This window comes from Amblyomma mixtum, chromosome 4 (genome assembly GCF_055824585.1).
Source record: "Amblyomma mixtum isolate Tamu chromosome 4, ASM5582458v1, whole genome shotgun sequence".
Lineage (NCBI taxonomy): Eukaryota > Metazoa > Arthropoda > Arachnida > Ixodida > Ixodidae > Amblyomma > Amblyomma mixtum.
Window position 1 is genome coordinate 78,960,714 of NC_143015.1, and position 21,822 is coordinate 78,982,535.

At 46.8% G+C, this 21,822-nt stretch overlaps 1 pseudogene; it reads left to right on the forward strand.

Moving 5' to 3' along the window:
* The first annotated feature begins 10,477 nt into the window (after positions 1–10,477).
* LOC149347146 (uncharacterized) overlaps positions 10,478–21,822 on the forward strand; it is a 38,817-nt pseudogene continuing 27,472 nt past the window's right edge.

Genomic DNA, 21,822 nt, shown 5'->3' on the forward strand with positions numbered 1-21,822 from the left:
GAGCTAAAACATTCAAATTACTTATCGCTCCACAAGCTTTTACACTTCTAGCAGATTTTATTCCAATGTGTATTGAAAGGTGTCCAGTGAGGAGCAATAAACATCAGCCTCAAATTTTGCACAATTGAAGGCGCGTCAGTGACACCAAGATTTGAGGTAGCAGTGATTCCTGCACGAGAAAATTCACGCTGTAGCAGGTCTCGAAATATCTGCTTTTCAACGACACTTTCCAAGCTGCCGCGATGTTCCTCTCTGCATAAAAAAAACGAGAAGCAGCCCTCGAACTAATCAAAGCCTGGCTATTATCAGAACCAAAATATTATCGTGCCACACTCTAAGCCACGATGTGTTATGGTACTCCATGTGAGCCAACATCGTTGATCCTAGAGCATCTCCCCTCAGCAGCTGCGGCAGCCCCCACTTCTAGGCTTCGTAGCACTTTCAACTTTGCGGTCTGCCGACGGACACTAGGGGAAAATGAGCCACAGTGCTTTATAGAGAACAGTTTAGTAAACAGTATGAACTGCGATCAGTTGTTTGGGCGCAAAACCGCTAACCCTCGCTCGTCTCTAACCCTCCTTCTATTAAGGCTCGGCTGAACGGACCCGAAATGACTACGTCCACTCGTTCGCTTAGAAACGTTAGCGAGATGCACAAGGCACGATTGATGTGCACGAAGAAGGTATGGGATCCTGCCTCCGCTCGGTTGCGCCTTGGGTGGAGTGCCTTTCCGTCTTCCTTTACCTCCCTCCCGTCAGTTTCGGTTGCGCGGTCGTTTCTTCACGGCGCGACGACAATGAACAGGCGTTAACAGGGAACCTTCGCCTCAACAGCTAGCGCCTTAAAGAAAAAAAATGCAGCAGTTCTGTCTACTTCATTATAATCCGCCCGGTAAGAAAGTGAACAAGTGTGGAGGGCTTTCTATAAAGTGTGTAGGTGTAGATGCACACAGAGCTCTACAAATGGAAAGTCACCCCCCCCCCACCCCCGGAAAAAAAAAATACTTTAGCCTATTTCAAAGCTCAAGGGAAAAACTTTATCGCCTGATGCTGACTCAAAAGCAAGTTTAAAATGGGTACTGCACATGATACATCAGAAAAGAAACTGTAAATCAGGTGGCTCAGTAGTTAAGGCCCTCGACTACTGAGCCAGAGTGCTCAGGTTCGAACCCGACCGCGAAGGCCGCGTTTCAGTGTAGGTGAAACGCAAAAAGCACCCCTGTACGGTGCGATATCACTGCATGCTAAGCATCTCTAGGGGTCGAAATTATGGCGGAGACCTCCACTACGGCACCTTTTTCTTCCTTCCGCCTTTCACTCCCTCCGCTCCCTCCTTTATCACTTCCCTTGCGGCGCGGTTCAGGTGTCCACCGAAATATGTTAGTCAGTTACTGCGTCATTCGATCTCCAAACCAAAGGTCATTTTTTGAGAAAATGCAGCTTATAGTTACGTTGATGACTTAAGTGAAACTAATAAATCTATATTGGCCGGCAACAGATCACTTCCTACCAGCATAGAGGAAAAAAATTCTCAACGACTTTCTCAATGTCCTGCCGTGAAAGTTCTGACACGGCGAAAAGCACGGCATTGATTATAAATACAGAGCATGATATTTATTTTAGTCATGCAGTATTCTATGTACGTAAATAAACAATGCATAAATATGAATAAAACAGTGCCAAATCAACACGATGCATAATACGACACACCGAAGCAACCCAGTACTAGAATTTCGATGGAGGCGAAATTCCAGAGGTCTGAGCACTGCGCGATATGTCAGTGCAAGTTAAAGAACCACAGGTGGTCGAAATTTCCGGAGCCCTTGGCTACGGTGTCCCTCATAACCTGAGTCGCTTTGGGACGTTAAATCCCCGTAAAGCAAAAGGTAATCATTAGCTCAGCACTCCAGAGTGAGTGCCACACAGGTTTGAACTCGGTCTGGGCATAGACTTCATATAGATGAACAATCATTCTACTGAAGTGGTCTTTTAACGGATCAAAGATACACATTGTCGCTCCATCATGCTTGTTTTCCAGAGGTTGTGCAGTCCAATCGCAAAGAACATGTCTAAAAGTTAATGGACAATTTTCACTTCAGAGATATATCCTTCAGAATTCGGTGTCAGATTATTTTTTGTTAAGTGGCCGTTTGCAAGATAGCCCACAAGAGTATTGCATTATTTGCAATGTATGAAACAATGCTTAATCTTTTCTGGAGTATAACAAATGCGCCGATTTATTGGCGACTCAAAAATTGCCTTTTTTCTATCCTTGCTTTAACGGCCAGTTGCACTTTGTGTAGCTTGTAGCAAATTAACTTTGCACGCAGCGAGAGGGGCATTTTACGCACTCATTTAAGTACATCATATCCCGGTAAACCAAAATACACAGAGTGGTATATGGTTGGAGGGGCGGGCATACACCTTAAATTAGTCAAGAACCGTTTCCTCTAATAAGTAGGAAGCGAACAGTGCAATAATCCCATAATCCCCACAAACATGGACAATCAGAAACATCAGAAGACAAAGTCGGGTTTGGTAAAACATTAGCTAAATTGGCTAGCAAGAATACACACACTATTAGGTGCGTAGTGTCATGTAAAAACATGAAACGTGAAGCTATCTGCCGGACATACAGTACAGGAGGACTAAATCAATGCCGGCAGCGCTTATTGGCTGACAAGGTTATCTCGCCTCATAGATTCAAAAGAAGGACCCAAAAAAGAGAAGCAAAACTTTGTGAAAACGCTGGATATCACTCTTGTGCAATTAATAATTTGGAGTACTTAATAAATTTTGGTGGCGAGAAACAGATTACAAGCGGTCGCCCGGTCAAGAAACCCACTGTTGTCGAGTGTAACGATGAGCAGCGGCTGGACGTTCAATACGATGAAGATCTAGTACTGAAGCCAAACTTGCACGATATCTGGCGCCAATGCCGAAAGTGAGACGTCCCTATACTTGGCACTCTTTCTCCTTGATGTGGAGGGCCGAGGGGATTTCTAGCTGTTGGAGATTCGACGGCGGGAGTTCTACTTCATAGGGACGGTTTCCTCCTAACAGGAAGCATAACTAGGCGACACGCCACGCTTCGGGGCCACAATGGGTTTGGCACAGCCGTGCCAAAGATGTCAGGAATTCTACTGCTGGCTGGCAATCAGCTGCCTCTATGGCGCATTCGATAGTGGCATCAGGAATCCCAGCACAGCATGGACTCGGTGTTACAGCCGTGCCACCACCCATTTCTTCCTTCGGCGCACGCACAACGCAGGCACGCGCTCAAAGAGTGTCATCGTTGCAAACAGCCGATCCGTCCATGAAGGCAGGATAGGCTCACACTGCACATCAGGAACGGCCCCAGACACTGCACCCGTAGTTGGTGATGTGCAACGGCTCCCAGGCGTTGCACGATTTGCGGTTAGAGTTCAGTTCTATTAAGATATATATTCATGAAATGTCAACCCTTGTCCAATACTATGGTCTTGAACCTATAAATCTCATGAATTTACCTGTTTCACAAACCTCTGCTATTAGATTTTTTCGCCTTTCTACCTCTCCCATCTTGCACATTTCTCGTTTACGCTGTTTATTACGAGCTGTTTCCTATTGTTCTGCACTGCGCGTTATGGTATTTCGGCTCCGCGGTTCTTCGTTATAATTAATAACAATACTTCATGGTGTGTTGCCTATTTCGGCCCTCATTTATTGTTGCTCTAGCAGAATAGGGATTTTGTATTAAGTCGTTAATAACTGCAAAGGGTCCTTCGAGAACTCTTTATAAACTACACTTTATACTGCAACACCAGTTGACACATATGCTGGATTATCGGCAAGCCATGACCTGGCACTTCTATGGCAGGGCAGCCAATTATGGCAGATGTGAGTCAATTCAAAACTAACATTTATGAGCCAGCACAGACCATAGAGATTAATCACCACAATGAAGACAGAGCCCAGCACACTGCCACATGCTGCGATCTACATTTTCCGCTCGTAAAGAGTAAACAGTCCACAGCTGCCTGCAGGTGATGCAAAAACATGAGGAGGGCAGTATTTTTCCAAATCAGAGGTCGCTACGCTACGGAAACAGGAAAGCTGGAGACTGGGTCACAAACTTCTGCCTCCACGTGTCGAGGTTCGCAGTCTGCGCATAGTTCAGCTGGGAATGCTCAAATCGTGAACCTGAAAAGCCTCGTTCCTCTTTCTCATGTAAGTCGTTCTGCCTGTTTTCTTAGGGTACACTTTTTGACTTCACAGAAACCTTCCCCCCGCTCCCATAAATGCGAAGTTCAACCCAAATTGTTGTTGCATAGATTTAATTCTTCTAGGTTTAATTGATGGTATGAAAGCAGTAAACTTTTCCGACAGCAGTATTTGCCGAAAGCCCTTGCAATTCTGTATAAACCGGAGTTTTCAAACGTGCAGCTTAGTACTGAACGCGGATTTGTGCAGAGTAACCTGCTGAGAAATTCATCGCAGTAATTATTTGATATGCGAATTTCACGTTATTAAAACATTTTCGAAACCGAAAAACCATGATATCTTTACAAAATAAAAAGAACTGACCCACTTACCAAGGCAAACTTCTGAAAATAACAGCATACAGTAGTGCTCGCATATGACTCTGAGTTCTAAAGAAAGCGCTATAAATATATAAAACAACATCCCGAACTGGAAATTTGCCTTTTCATGACTTGCTTCTTATAGTCAGTTAAGAAAATCGGCGAGGGTTTATTTAATATCGTATCATTAGCAGATTAGGATTCATGGCTACTACACAATACTGATTTAATTAGATGATCAAAGTGCTTCACCAGGACCGGCCGCAACCTGCACAGGCGGCACCGGCCGGCGGACGACAATACCGAGGAGCATAAGTGTTGAACTCCTGAATCGCGCTGGTTCCTGTTCTGTTCTGGTTGGCTCAAAGCAGTACATCGTTCTCTGGCACAACTACAGAAGAATCACCGAGTACTTCCCTCATCCTGGTTGACTCCACATTCTAGGACGAGTCTATGAACGATCAAGGCGACGACTTTTTAAAAAGCACAGCGCGAGAGGGTATCTGATGGTTGACATAGCGCTAGAAGCTCCAGTGATGGCTTGTATACTATCTTGATGCATTTGTATGCCCCCAAGAATGTCTATGTTTTGAATGGGGGTAGAGTGCGGCTTGATTGCGAGCTACAGTTATGCAGCTTTGTGATCAGCACTTCAGAAAATTACATTTTTCCCCACATCATGGGGCATAACAAGATCAGTAGAAGGGCGAAATGAGCCGTCTTTCATGAAGGAACACAATAATTATCGTTTCAATAGATGCACAAGGAGTTCGATCGACGGCCACCTAGACAATCTTTGCGAGTCTATGCAATGACACTGCGCACAGAACGGATGCGGGACTGTTTTATTCCATGTGCCACAAAAGTCTACGCAGATCAACATCTCAGCTCTGCATGTACTTTGTCTGCACGATGCCTGTCTTTTTTTAATTTTTTGCCTTCATCGCAACTTTTTCTATTTTTGTGTCACAGCTGTTGTTGTTTCGTTGAGGCCTATTCAATGGACATGCGAATTGGCTCGATTCGTGGCAGGTCAACACGAGGCTCTCAATGTCATTGCAGAGGCCTGGCCGAACGGAGCATGCTTCATTGCCAGAATGTGCTGTACAAGTAGCTGTTCATGACCGCCGGACATAGTGAGATTCTAAGGTTCGCAAGGCATCTTTTACAGCTTCTGCTTTCTATAGTTTCTCAGTTTCTTTACTGTTCTGCAGTCCGAACTTTTGGAAACGCCACATCATTTCATTGCATCGGCGCGGCTTGTGTCTTTCGAGAACTTTCTGAATGCTTTCTGCGTGCTAGTCACTGTTCATTGTTTTCTTTTTTGCGATCATATTATTCGAGACGCCTGAAGAAGGCGGGTATACTTTTAGAGGATGGAATAAAACCATCACAGAACATCAAAATGTAGCGTTTCTTGGTTCACTCTCAGTTACCCGGGACCATCCGCTATCACTGGGCTACTTGCGGTACAGCTTAAAAATATTCAGCAACAAGTGCAAGCGCAAGCTCTCTGTATCAGCTTTGCACTGCCTAAGTGTTCTTCTGGAGCAGCAACAGTTGTCGTCGCCAGAGAACATCCTGCGGTTAAAACCACGAGAGCACATATTCAGCACGTTGCACGGGTCCACTGTAGTCATCTCAGGAACTACTCCGGTAATTATAGGCCACCAGCTGCAATCGTCAAATTGATTATTTCATATCGCGCCTATCATCCATCGCAACTAACTCCTGCCTCAAGATCATGCTTGCTCTTATGGAATCTGCATAACCCTCTGGTGCACCTTTCAATTCCTAAAATTAAGAACAATCAGGCATCATTGGCTACTCCCAAACACATTACGTTGGAACTACTACATACCAACCACCATCACCGTATCAATGTCTACTCAGATGGCTCCGTTATCTCAATTAGTTCCGGGGGCACTGTGGTGATCCCAGCGAGGTTTACCTTGATGAAGGCGAAGGCGCCCTACCACAGTTCCCCAGTTGCCGCGGAACTAGCTACCCTTAGGGCTGCAGTTGAGTTCATCAGCCAAGAGCCTCCACATGAATGGTCAGTTTTCACTGATTCCAAAGCAGCCCTCCAGAGCCTGCAAGCTGCTCCACGCCACGGGTAGCATGACCAACTAGTTGCAGTTTCGCGAGGTTTTCCACTGCTCCATATCGAAAGGTCATGATGTCATTTTTAAATGGCTTCCAGGACACTGCGGTAACAAAGGCAACCACCACGCGGACGAAGCTGCCCGATCTGCCCACAATGAGTGAATTCAAGTCTGTATTCTTATACCAAGAGCTGACGCAGCGTGTGAGCTACGCAGGTTGGCCATGGAGCACACCCTTTTTGCGTGGAATACGGGCCAGTTTTTCAATTGTCGTTTCGGGGCACTGGATCCTGGACTGCGCCTTCGCCTTCTCTATAATATGCCGCGTCGTGACGAAACTTTGCTGTGCCGTCCATGACTTGGTGTTGCATTTACAAAGCAATACACGTACCAGATTGTGATGGCCGACAGCCTTGCTTGTGAAACTTGTGGCTGAGAAGAGACAACTGTGCATCACCTGTTTGTATGCCCTCCTTTGTCAACCGAGACACACGTTGTATTAAGCTCTGCACCGCCTCCATCCACGCCATTTAACGGAGCAAACGATCCTGAGGCCGTGACCACATCAATCAACAACCCTCAAGACCTACAAGGCACTCCTGAGCTTCCTGGGAGCGGCTGGCTTGAAGTACTAATAATGACTGTGCTCCTCGCCCCTTCTCTTTTTTCGTACTCAATCCCACTATCCCTCTTCCTCAGTACAAGGTCGCCAACCACAGCACCTTTCTCCTTAATATCCCTCTTGCAAAATTTTAGCGCAAAAAACACGGACACAAAGAGTAGACGACACAGCGCTCGTGTCGTCTACCCCTTCTGTCCGTGTTTTTTGCGCTAAAATTTTGCAAGATGTATGTCAACCAACTCGCCCAATATGCAGTACTGTTAATATCCCTCCCTTCCCTCTGCCTCCTTACCTAACTCTCTCCCATGACGAGAATTTTTTTTTCAACTTAAGGTAAAACCAATAGCCAACGGTAACCAATAAACATTGAATGTGGTCTAGGACGCCAGTTTGACTGACCTGAGCAGTTTTGAAAAATAAAGCGTGGAGAATTTAATGCCTTTGTGAAAACTTTTTTGCTCACCAAGGGCTCGTTCTCAATTTCTTTCTGCGCTTAGGACAAATCTAGTGAACCTTAAATTCAGTTGTAGAAGGCATGCAGTGGGCCATAGTAAAAGAATATCAGTAGTAATATAGTTTCTCATTTAGTTGGTGGTGGGGCGCTAAGCAAGAAAATAGGGCATTTTCATACCCACGAATTCTGGAAAAAAGTATTTTGGAACAGAAACCAATTTATGACGCAATTTTTTTCGTGTATTGTAAGATTTCACTATAACAATCAATATATCCACGTATCTCCCATCGGCAGGATTAAAATTTTTTGCACTTAACGTTTTTCTTGTCGTCAAAAGTGTTCCCCATTGGTGTTTATACTGCCTTAAATGCTCGATTCGTGTGATGGAAGCTTTCGAAAAGAAACAATTTGCTGCATATCGAAAGAACGGACCATTACCGTCAATATTTCCTTAACAATACCTTACATGATTTCAATGCTCTAATTTTTTTTCCCAGATTGTTGGACATGCGTTCGCTGTCGCGTTTTGCCACAGACACCCCTACCACTAAGCCTGGTCACAGACAACCTCAACATTGTCATCAGCTTCCAGTAATAAATATTGAGCTTTCCCTTTCAAGGGCAGCTCTTGATGACACTCTCCCATAGAATCAACCTCTGGAGGCAATTGCTTTCCCAGCAGCTGGTCGTACCCGGGCTGAAAATCAAATCGAGGCAGTTTTTTTTTAGGGTAGGTGAGCGTTACGGTTCGCAGACCATACAGTTGGTGACCCGGCAGAAAACCCGGCGTCGACGGCTGCCGCTCAACAAACGACGCTTCGTTCTGGCCTAAGTGCGCTACAGATGGTTTTCATTTTTTGGTAGGAGGCTAGCAATCACCTATATCGAGTGATATATTCTTCATTGTCATCGGGCGTGACGAATGAATGCTGCACATTGATTCATATTTTTTTATTTAAAAGGCATCTATGATCATAATTTATTTGTCGCTTGAAGAATTTAAGGGACAGTTTTCGACCCTCAGTGACCCTGCTGTGGGATACAATAAGCGCATTAGCAGCCACTGTGAAAATGCGTACTATGTCAGCTACATAGTTACCCTCGTTAACGCCTGTGTTCCCGTAAGGCTCAAGAAATTATGATCGCTGATTATTCGTATCTTATAAAAAGAGTTGTCATCTGTGTGAAAAGAGCTGGATTGAAAACAGGGACGGACGGGTAGGAGGATCATATACACAGTGCTGTAGTATGCTGTCATATATAGTGTCATTTCTTTGCGTAAGACTACGCGACAATGAATTCTTCAGACACTCTTCGAATTCTATTGTTATTTGAATTTTTGCAGCCGAATGCGGCAGTACCAGCTTACTCTCTGCAACGCGTCGAAGCCATGCAGTTGTTTTCGTTCGCAGCAGAAGTTATTTAGCAGAGTTTCATTTTGGCAGCGCGGTGAAGCGCGGTGCATCAAGATGTGACTCGTCCAGCACCTCCGAGGTGCGGCCTCAAGACAGGTGCGATATTAAACTAGTGGGCTAGCATCGGCAGGTCGCCCTACAAGTATCGCTGTGCCTTCGGACCACACTAAAAGCACACTTCATTGGTTACCTACTTTGTGCGGAAGTGATGCGCGTAACCCTTTTTTTTGTCGCCGGGAAGCATCTTAAGAAGCATGATAGCCCCTCTGGCCTGTAACGCCGACTGAGCAAAACAATCTAAGTTAGGACTGCCACGGCCACATTGGTGCCCCAAACATTATGCGGCCAGTGTTGTCGAGACGAATAAATTTCCTGATGCAGAGCTGTATGGACTCATGCGTGTACCTCTAAACATAGCGTTACTATTATAGTGCCCTATTTTAGTCGGTGGTGACTTGAACGCACCTCACACAGACTGGGTATACCACACTTCAAGCCCCCATGGTAGGCGTGTGCGGGACGCCTTCGCGGATGCGTTGTTTGTTTTTCTCAACCATCCCGATTCAGCAACGCGGCCTGTGCGCCACGCTTGCAGTCCAACATATGCTCCGGACCTTACGTGGTGGTCCGTACCCGGCACTCCCTCTTGGCACCTGGATCATGACTGCTGGGGTAGTGACCACCACCCTATTATTATCGGTGTTCATCCGTTACGGGCCCGCCGATTACGCCGTAGGTTTTCTGTGGTCAATTGGGACATCTTTCACACCACCCTCGAAGATTTCTCTCTGCAGTCATCTACACTACGTATGGACTGCATAAAAACTGCGCTTCACAAGGCTACATCTGTCACCTGAACAGACGTCAATCGCCCGGCGCCGGATGGGGATCTGCTTCACTTGTAGGCAGCTCGCCGACAAGCAGAGATGGCAGCTTCCCGAGACTCGACTACTGCACAAGCACGCATAAGTCTGAATTACCTTACTGCCAAGGCTCGTAGATACGAACGTGATCTCTCGCGAAGGCTATTATGCGGCATGCGTGGTGTGAGCAGTTTTCGACAAATTCATCGAATGCTTCTTTATGGCGAACATTCCACGCTATTGAACATGGTTCCCGAAATCCTGACGCAGCGGCCACAGTATGCTTCGCTGCTAACTTAGCTCCGGATGATTTTGCAAGAGAGGCAGCGCTGAAGTTTTTGCCGAATTGTGACGTGTTGCCTTCAAGGTCCACTGGAGCCTCCCTGGCTGGCATCCCAGCATTGTCGTCAGGCTACCATCTACAGTCGACGCCGAGGAAATCGCAAGCCCATTTTCCATGCCCGAGTTGCTTGCAGGAATAGCTGAGGCTGGTCGGAAGACTGCACGCGGTGCGGACTCCATTCCGTACGAGGTGTACAAGAACTTCAGTTCCGCTGTACTCCCTCAACTCCTCGCCACCATCAACAAGGTATGGATAGAAGGCGTCGTGTCAGAAAATTGGAAATCGGCTATTGTGATCCCCATCCAAAAGCCGGGAATGCTGCCGACAGACCTTGGTAATTTCCGGCCTATATCGCTTACGCCCACTTTGTGCAAGCTTTCCGAAAAAATGCTTGCCACACGACTGTCATGGTGGCTTGAGCACCACGGCTTCTATCACCCCGCCCAAACCGGCATTCGGAAGTCCATAGGTACAGAAAATGGACTGGCTGTCTTGGCGTCATTAGTTCTAGCATCAACTCTTAGCCACAATGTACATACCGTACTTACCATGGACGTTTAAAAGGCGAACTTCAATATCAGTCATGCTGCTATCCTGGAATCGCTTGACATGCTGCTTTTCCCCGTTAGAGTGCGCAATTTTGTAAAATCCTAACTAGAAGGCCGACACTCTGCCATACGCCCCAGTGGTGAGGCCGTCGGAACCTTTGTGCCTCTTCGCGGCGTACCCCAGGGATCGGTATTATCGCCCACATTATTTAATATTACTATTCTCCCCCTTGCTTGGCGCTTGCATGATGCGACTGATATTAAGTTTTTATTTTATGCTGATGACATCACTGTGTGGAGCACCCACCACGACTTGTTGACTCAAGCCTCCACCCTACAATCAGCTCTTGATATTACGCCAACTTATGCTTCTTCAGTTGGTCTTCAGCTTTCAATGAGCAAAACTACGTATGTGTCAGTTTCCAACCGCTGGGGACGCCGTAAACTCGCTGCGACACCAATTCGTCTCCATCTATCCAGAACTACACTTCAAGAAAGTTCGACCATCAAAATATTGGGCTTGACAATACACGAGTCAGGAATAGGGACGGCTTGGCTTTCTCGAGCTAAAAAGCAAGCGATTCAGGCGTTACGTCTGATTAGAAACATTGTTCCTAAAACAGGCGGCGCCCGCTCTCAAGTGGCACGGCAGTTGGTGCGGGCGGTTGTGCGACCGTGCCTCGTTTACCAAGCTCAATTCTAGCATCTGACGAGGGCTCAGTGGGATCGCCTTGAAGCCGCTAATCGAGAGGCAATGAGGTTCGTCACTTGCCTTCCCCGCATCACCCCGATCGTGGCGCTCCAAGAACAAGCGCAGCTGAATACACTAGATGAGCTGGTGCAGCAAAGACGTGATGCTCGCCTGCTTAAGTCTAACCTTACACACGCAACGTGTGCACTCAGGGCGTATGCTTCCTCGAACTCCATTCTACAGCCGCCTCCGCCAGTTCTCCCTCCCTGGAATTTTGTGCAGCTAAGCGATAAGAAACCCACTGATCTACGTCGGCCATCATCTACCCTCATGTCGGCGTCGTTTCGCGAACAAATTACACAACCAGACGCCCATCTACCGCATGGCTTCATCGTTTTGTACGTTGACGCAGACATCCAGGCTTGCGAAACGACTTCTGCAATTTACTGCCCTTGCGAGCCTGCCCTGAACAAAGCGTCCAGGTTTAGCTTCCCAGAACCTCCTTCCTCCTTCTGTGCGGAGATGCTTGCCGTTTAAGAGGCATTTTGCTCTGTGGCCGCCGTCCCCCTACTACATACGGCTCGTATTGTCATCCGCACCGACGCCCTTCACGTCATACGCCTACTACGACGCGTCAGTAACACCCCAGGCATTTGCCAGGACATCTTTCGTCTGGCGGCACGCATCCCGCAGCCAATCCGAATTGAGTGGGTCCCACGAGACCTGCGGAGTTCGCAAAGCCGTGCAGAATCTGCGACCCGCCTTGTGACCCCAACCTCGTCTTCGCCTCGAGTCCTAACTCTGGATGACACCACCCTGCTTCTAACAAGAAAGGAACATCTCCGGCGCCGCACACGGGCTCTAATCCCTCCGTGTGCGGTAACCCTCCCCCGCGGTCTTACTCGTACAGAGGAGGTTGCGCTTCGGAGGATCCGGGTCGGGGTTGCCCTAACTCCGGCCGTGACACGAAAGTGGCCGCCATTCGAAAGTGTATATCTTCGCCCCGGGTGTCCAGTCTGCAAGAACCGAAATCTTGAGGCCGACATTCATCATCTGCTGTAGGTTTGCCAGGCGTTGAAGCCGACAAGAATTCGGCACCTGACGGCAGCGGGTCTTTAGCCCGACAATAGCGCTTCATACGCCGCTTGGACACTGCTCGATTTCATTCGATCAGCGAACCTTTCCTGATTTATTTAGGTATCCTCATCTATCATTATACACCGTTTTATGCCTTGATGCAATCAACATCGCATTAAAAAAAACTGCCGTTCACCATGATGAAAACACGGCCCTAATCCGCTCTTTCACAGCGCTGATGCTTAGCCGTCGTTTTTCAGGTGTTATTACAGTGATAGTCTTGATGCGGCTGCAGCTCGCAGCTGGGCGGCGCTGCCATCACCAGCTGCAGTTGTCAAATCGGCTACCCGCATAGGGTAAGAAAGCCTAGTCAAGAATTATTCTATCACAGGATATGAAGGCACTAAGGAATAAGCATTCAGTGAAAATGCCATGGCGTGTCCTGTCCTTTTCCTCTCTTTGTTGACTTGCCAAATCTGCGGTTTCGTGCTTAGAACCGGGGTCCGGTAGTTTGCGTGTCTGCGGTCTGTAGCGTGGAACCTCCAATGGCTGCGACTGGGAAGCCAACAAAAAAATTCGGCAGTGCTTCTTGAAGAAGTCATAATCATGCATTAAATATTAAATATACTTCTTTGTGGACTTGCACTCCCTCACTAGTCCCCTTAAATTACTTCGTCGGGCATCATAGCTTCTTTTTTTTTTCTTTTATGCGCAGCTTCCACCTGGGCTCCTATGCGTCCACTTTGAGATGGGGAGGTGTATTCAGCGATAACTTATTTACACTTCTGGCGGCTGCCGGCCTGGTTCTTTGTGAGTACAGGTTCAGTATAGGGCATAGTTATTTTGCTGTGATATGGCTGTTTTTATTCAGTAAGCTAAATTTAATCTACATAAACCATACCCTTCATTTCAGGAGAGCAGCGTTAATAGATTGCATCGAAGTTAAGCCACCGTTGGCGAATTCCATCAAGAAAGTCATTCCAGGCTCGCCTGTATATCATGCTCATGATGAAAACAGCATTTGTGTATTATTCACTTTGGGTTTTCTACTTATTTATATATTTCTTTATTTTCCATCTGTTGCTTTCGGAAGACGCCAAAAATTAAGCGTGAAATTTTAGGCGTCTTACAAATTTTAAATTTTTTTTTTGTGTTGCATTACGATCGGCAGCAAAAAGCCATTTTTTTTATCCTGTGACCGCTTGTCACAGCGTAACTGTTATAATAAGCAAGGAAGAAGATAGTTTTCGTTTTTCTCTATACCGTTTAGCAAAAAACCACGCTCCAAATTATAAACAGCTACACTTAAGTGACCCATTCCCTTGAAACAATTGAGCTGATACTCCGGTCGCGCTCAGTACCAGCATACAGGTATATCAGTTTTCGTTAAATTCCAGCAAATAACACCCAGCTCAGAACGACAATGAGCTAGCGCTTTACTGCTGGGTATTAACTTCACAAATATTAGGTGCTACTGCTGTCATTTCTTGATATTTTGAAGGCACATCTCCAGTCCACACTAATTCACTAACACTAATACACATCAATTCACCCGCTACTCCCCATTATTGTACCAAATTTATCCCCTAATGCTTATTATTTTACATATCACACCCTAACACTCACCTTAATCACCCCTTATTCCACCTTAATTCATTTTCTGGAGTTGGCCTACTTCGAAAATTTGCGGTTGTTTGGGATATTTGGAGGTGGGACAACTTCCAAAAGCCATTGCATTTTCCTCTTTGGACATGTGATTAATAGCGCCCGAAATTTTTTCTCAGGCTGATTTTTTGCCGCTTGTTCGAGATGCTTGATCTCGCAGTGCCAGATGTACTTATCCCAAAAGGCGCCTGGAGCTATGCGACAAACACTTTACCATTAACGGGTTTTGAAACAAGAAGATAACAAAGCAGGCACATCCAAACTGTTGAAGGTTCACCCTACAGACATTCATTGCAGTGAGCTTCAATGGAGCCCAAGGGCTTACCTCGAAAGGTGATAACGACAACCACGTGGTCACATTAGCAGACATCTAGCGTCTGGCCGAGACAAGCTTGGACAACGCCACAAGGAGCTATGTCGCCAGCGGCGCAGACCGGGTACAGACCGTGGGGGGAAACGTTGATGCTTTCAATAGGTAACCTTTCGTGGCAACCTCAAGTCAGTGCGTGCGTGCGTGCGTGCGTGCGTGCGCGCGTGTGTGTGTTTGCGTGTGAAAATGTGTGTGTGACGAACAGTGTGACAAACAGTGAATATGTGTGTGAGAGACAAACAGTTAAGTGCGAGTATGCATCGCTTCATCTTTACTGCCTTCAAATGGAACAGCCTGTAGTGTCCAAGCAGGCTGACATTTCCAGTGCTAATGACAAAGTGCCTGCTCATCTAGTGACCCGGATGGTGGAGAAAGCAGCAATTGAACAAGGAATAATCTTTTGCAGTTTAAAGACATCCATTTTAAGTGCTTGTAGAAGCATGCCACATCTCTTAATTCATCGCACTGTACATGGTATTTCTGCTTTACAGGTGCCACTAAGGGTGTAAGGGTGCGAACAGAGGGAAGGAGGCTATCAGAGGAGGCATGCTGGGCCTACTTCATACATGCAGGCCCATTAATAACAAAAATTAAATTACGCGCACGAAAGCAAGACCGGACATTTATCCAAAACGCCTGTCACTAGCTAAATAGTTTTCATGAAATCTGACAACCCCTTCCAGAACCTTATGTGATCCACAGATTATCAGCTAGCTATAGCGAGATGCAGTCGTGATGCAACCTCAAATTTACAGTATCGATGTAATCTCCATGTACTCTTAGCTCAGTGATCTCTCAAGATTGAGAAATTGTTCTATTATGCCAGGCAGTCGGCATAACAGGTTGCACATCGCAGTGGGTTAGTCCCAGGGTAATTGAGTGATGACATGCGCGAACGGTTCATCAGTGAATATCGTATGCACTCGACTTATTGCACAGTCTTGATCAATCTGAGGAACAAAAACAGCGAGGAGCGAGTCCGTTTCACGTGCATATAGATTTTCCTGCACGGCACACCCCGTACAGGAGCTCCCAGATGACGACAGCGGGTTGCTACTATCATCTCTTGTCTCCTCCCCTGTCTGGAAGCCGCGCAAACAACGCGAAATTGACAAAATCAAGGCAGTGCAGAAGAAAGCCGTTGGCTTCATAGGCCACATGGTTTGGTAGGGATCTTTCGCCTTCCACAGCACTTTCATCACTGGGCCTAAAACCACTCGCATCTCGACGAAGGACTGAGTCTTTAAAATTTCTCTATTGCATGATTACTCTGACATTATTAAATCTGCAAATGATTACCTAATGCCTGCTATACCATCTAAAAGTAGAAGTCACAACTGCCTAAACATCACGCCTTATTTTGCCCGCACGGACACTTTTAAATACAGTTTCTTTCCGCGATTAATCGAAGGTTGTAATTTTTTACCCTATTCTACTCGCAATCTCCCTTTAGAGCTGTTTTTAGCGGCTTTGAATACTTTTGCCGTTTTTCTTGCATTTCACTCATACTGTTTCGAAAGTTTGCCATTGTTGTGCTCCATGTTTTCCTACATTGTTTTGTTTACAACCACCCCTGCAATAGGCCAATAGGGCTGCAGTATGTATAAACAAATCAATGTCCTTTTCCAGCAGGCGTCGCAGCGCACCTGTGTGTCACCTAAAGCACAATTCAGACGCCTGTACTCAATGGGGAGTGCAACGACGGACCATAATGTGACGCCTACAGGACGCCACCCCAGAGCATCACTTGTCGCCGTCAATTCGTAGATAATGAATTAAAGGTGTAGGTGCTCCCGGACCATGTTGATAAAAGTTTGAAAGCTAAAGGAATTTCGAACGTAATAGATGCAGACAAAGATTACTCCATAAATGAAGATAGCGGGCAGCCGGGCCCCAGTAACCGTCACAGCGACAACAATGAAGAGTGTTAAAATCGTCTCTAAGTAACGGCGACAAATAGTTTACAACTGTACGATAGAATAAACAAGTTTCACAAGTAGTATGCTCTGAATATTCTGCTTAAAACTGGCCATTTCGTATGCAGGCAGCATCGGGACACAATTGCCTAAAAAAAAAGAAAAGGTGCGGCTCTTGGTCGAATGCAGGCCGTATGTCGTTTCGAAAAATTCATCTTGTTTCGTTTATTTCATTTTGAAGTTTCGTAAGAAAATTAAGAATTACACCACAGCAAGCACAGACATCTCGTTCTGACCTAATCTTCAACGGCTGTAAACCACTCGAGGCCCTTTCGAGTAACTTTCAGTTTTTGTGGCTGCATTATGTTTTCCTTCACTTTTTCCCCCCTCTGGCAAGGATTGCACTTTTACGTATTTCTCTACAATCAGTCCAAGTCGACTGGGAAAACTGTTTCTGGCATTCTATGAATACGTATCCCCTATCATCGCGTCTTACAAGTACTCAATTGTTACTCTAATCTCACTGCTGTCCTGGCATTCTTTTAATAGACAAGTTTTTATTTTCACTTCCTTCGCAGCCTTCGCTTCCGGCCCCGTGAGCTCGTGGACGTGTCAAGAATTAACACCGCCACCATGGTATTGGGCAGGAAGATATCTTTTCCCGTCGGCATTTCGCCATCACCCGTGCAAATGATAGCGGACCCAGCTGGAGAGTTTGGCACTGCGCAGGGTAAGCTTAAGCTTTGATATAAGTCTGAAGGTCACCCCCCCCCCCTCTCTCATTTGTTTGAGAATATCATATGGACGCTACTACACCTACGTGCCGGTGTCATAATAAAGCAGCAGAGAAGATAATGAAAAAAAGAGTGCACAGTATAAATGGCCATATAAAGAGTGTTTCATCTAAGACACACAATTTTTTAACTTGGCTTTTGTATTAGAATAGCGCATTCTTCGGAATGTCATTGTCAGCTATCTCGTACATCTGAATACAGCTAAGACGTGCTAACTAGCCGGCTGGTTAACTGGTACTTAATAGTTAATTTTTGAACTATTACCGATAGGCTGCTTATTTACTGAGATGCGAGTAGCCCAGCGTTAGTAATAACCTGATCAGTTTTTAGAATTTTGAAAATGCAGATACCCGCGGCGCTATGGCGCGAAACATTATGGCTATTTCGATGAGTTCGTGCACTGCAGAAGTTCCTCTGCCTGCAAGCTTCTCGAACGCGCATGTATTCTGGCGCGATGTAGACAAAATCTGAGCTATTCTGAGCCCTGAGTAAGCTCAGAGAAAAGACATACATCCGGAGTCAGCAAAATGTGGGCAATGCATGCTACCAGTTTAGGGGTAGCCCTTTTCGATACCTGCTTGTAAAAGAGAAATATAGCGAAGACCAAAATTCAGCGCTTTTCCCTCGTCGCGTCTTCACAGAGACTGTTCGCCCCATGTAGCATCCGCCGCCACCTCTAAGCAGGCGGGCCCGCTGTTACTCATCAACTCCTTCCCCTCCCTCCTTTCGAATTCCGTATCCGTTTCACATTCTCTCTACTTTTATTCTCATTCCACTTGCACAGTGCTGTTACGGTGGTCCCTCTGAAGAGGAAAAGGTTGTAGCGCACCGCGATATCCCTATTTCAACAATTCCCCATTCCCAATTCCCCTGTTGAAACGATTCCCTGGAGGAAAAGCAGCTCACGTGAATAAAAGCTACGTATGGTTTGTTTACAGCCAGAGTCGGCTGCATTCTCGAAGTGGAAACAGCTGCACCGCAAGACGCGCTTCCCGGATTCCACAGGGCACGCTTATATATTTATTGGAAGTCAGCACTAAAGTTGAAAACCTCGGGAAAAGTCCAGAAGCGTACACCATTGTGAATGGTCCCTTCTGGTGTAGTGGATGCACGGAAGGTTTCTAGGGATGTGGTAGTTTGTTGAAGACGAAACACCGTAGATTAAGGAGGCTTCCGTTATGGGACACAGCCCTGCTGACCACTAATTTCTTGCGACTCCAGATAATTAAAACAAATAAACGGGAGGGGTTTAGAAGGACACAATGTTAACTATTCAATAAAATGTTGACTGCAGTATTAATAAATGCTCGACTAACGAAGAGCAGGGCGAGCGCGTAAAAATACTGCTATTTCTGCAGCAAATTCCAGGCCAATAGATGTTAAAACGCCGTAGCATGTACCACACATGAAGAAGCAAGCCGGCGCCGGACCAAGTTAAAGCCTTAGGACCCACAAAGATGTTTCAAAACCGATTCTGAGGCCGCGCTATAACCTTCGGCATGTTTGCTCGTTCGCGATTTCACTGCGACATTACCGCCGGCGTTCCACGCTGCGCTGGAAGAGGCGTTTTTCGGCTGCCGCCTTTGCTTGATTTAGACTGTACACGGTATACTGCTCAATTTCGCTCAAGCCCAGCTTTCCTAGACGCAAGCAACCAGCGCTATCTTTGGAACAAAAGCAGCAGACACCGCTTACCTCAGTGCTGTCATTTTAAATTTTTAATCTTAGTTGGTTGGTTTGTGGGGCTTAACGTCCCAAAGCGACTAAGGCTATGAGAGACGCCGTAGTGGAGGGCTCCGGAAATTTCGACCACCTGGGGTTCTTTAATCTGCGCTGACATCGCACAGTACACGAGCCTCTAGAATTTCTCCTCCAAAGACATTCAACCGCCGAAGCCGGGATCCAACCCGCGTCTTTCGGGTCAGCAGCCGAGCACCATAACCACTGAGCCACCGGGGCGGCAAATTTTTTTTTTTTTTAATCTTGAGAACACTAGAGAGTCCCGAGAAATTCGACGCAGAGTTTGCGATTATCGTATCCGCTGCTTTCGCCTCACTGCCAAATCTCACCTATAAGATGCTTTTTGCGCTAGCACCAGTTATTTCTGAAAGCCATCGAGAAACAGCGAAAAGTATCGAAGATTCTAAATTGCCGCTCTTGTTTTGAGTATTCTGCGCCGCTCGGCCTGAGATGGCAGTCATGCCAATTAAAAGCATTTCTTCAGATTTCCTCGGCTGGTATTGACGTAAAACCCGGGCATCACTTCTTTGGTACAGACTTGCTCATAAGTTTCCAGGACGTAGGTTCTGCTTTGAGCCTTGCAGTATAACATTTACGACACTCCCGATGGTCAAAGTCTGTGAACAGCGTGAACTCTTACCATCGGCCCTGAGGATCTTGGTATTTGCAATGATGCGGTACCTGCCGGACTACACCTCTCTAACGCTTCTATTGTGGCCTAGGAACTTTTAACCAACCCTGTTCATCCTCGTATTTTAGGATGTACAAACAGCGCAAGGAAAGGTTTCTTAGGAAGCAGTAGTTGTAGTAGTGGAAAATTTATTGTTCAACAGGTAAAGACAGCTTCCCCCCACCCTCGCGGCACTCAGCCGGAGGGGCAATGATTGCCGCTTTAGAAGCTGGCCGGGAGATCTTGAGTCCCGGCGGCCTCTTCAGCCAGTTGGTCAAACAGGAAGTGAAGCTGAGGGTCCGAGTTGCGCCACAAGGCAGCAAGGTCTCACAGGTTTCCCTACTACCTATACTATGCGACCCCCCCCCCCCCCCCTCGGATTGAGTACGGGCATTCCCAATATTAGATGGTCGAGGGTCCCTGTCGCCCCACAAAGATTACATCTATCGCTCCTAGCCTTGGGGAACATCTGGTTTTGCGTAACCTGCTGCGGTTACGTAAAGGTTTGAAGGCGGCTCCACGAGACTGCTTGTCTGTTGATTAACTTAGTGTCTGGCGGGGGTGCCAAGTATACAATCAAATCTATAACGTTGCGTGACCTCGTCATATTTAACCAAGCGCTCTCCGTTCCCTCGGTCAGCGAGGGCCTGGTAGCGGCTCGGAGGTATAGAGCTCGAGCAAGCTCGTGGGTCGCTTCGCTTCCGGGGACGTCTGCGTGCGCAGAGGTCTCAATCATTTGAATTTTTTCCCCGCAGGGGGGCGTCTGCAGCGTGCAGACGTTGGTGAGTGGCGACACCACGGGGTTAACCCGAGCATTCGCAGGGACATCCCCGCAGGGGGATGATGGTGAACAATGCGTCACCACGGACCCGAGCATCCGCGCTTAGCCGTGCGTGGCATCGCCGTGTCCGGGGAAAAGGGGATCCTGGTGGTTGAGCCGATGCCGAGCGTTTGGACCCTTAAGACCCCTCGGCGGAGGCAACACACCACTTTGGCCCCAGCTTCCTGTAGACGGCACCTCCGGCCTGACCCAACCGGAGGAATTCGGCAGTCGCCTTTTCCTGTCCGCCCCTCTATCTTTCACTTTCCTATTTCCTTTCTTACAACTTTCCTGTATCCTCCTCTCTTCTTCGTTTTTTCCTCTTTTTCCTAGCGGCGAGGGTTAACCGTGTGTGACCAACTACCCTGAGATGAGTCATATTAGGTTGAGTCATATTAAGGTGTACAGCTGGCGTGGGCAGGACTTTCTTTCAAGTTCCTGTCGCGTCCCCTTGTTGGGCTCCATGGTGGGTGGCTGGCACCATGACCGAAAAATCTTAAATTTTTATGGCTCCCCCCTTTCGAAACCTGATCGCTCTCTCAAGAGAGGGCGGAAAGAAGCAGAGTACTTTGTTTTCCAAAAAGAAACCAACATTTGCCAAATTCCATGTCGTCCACAGTGAAGTGCAAGATAAACAGGCCAGAATTCTATCCCCCTTCATCGTATCGAAATGCTTAACAGAGGCTTTGGGCCCCGGCTACAAAGTATCAAAAATGGCCAGTGGCGATCTATTGCTGGAACTCCGAGATAATGTTCAAACTTCCAAACTCGCAAACATAGTGTGTATGGGGGAGACACCTGTTTCCATCACAGCACACCGATCCCTCAACACTGTCCGTGGTGTCATCTCAGAAAATGATTTTCTACATCTCACAGAGAAAGAAATGCTGGAAGGCCTTTCCGATCAAAACGTCATTGATGTGTACCGTATCAAAATCCGCAAGGACAACAAAGAAATAGATACCAAACACCTGGTCCTGACTTTCAACACATGCACATTGCCAGAAACCATCGACGTTGGATACCTGAAAGTAAATGTTAGACACTATATCCCTAACCCCCGAAGATGCTTTAACTGTCAGAGGTTTGGCCACGGCTCACAGAGTTGCCGCGGCCGCAAAACTTGCGCGAAATGTGCATCAAAAGACCACCATTCTGAGGAATGTGA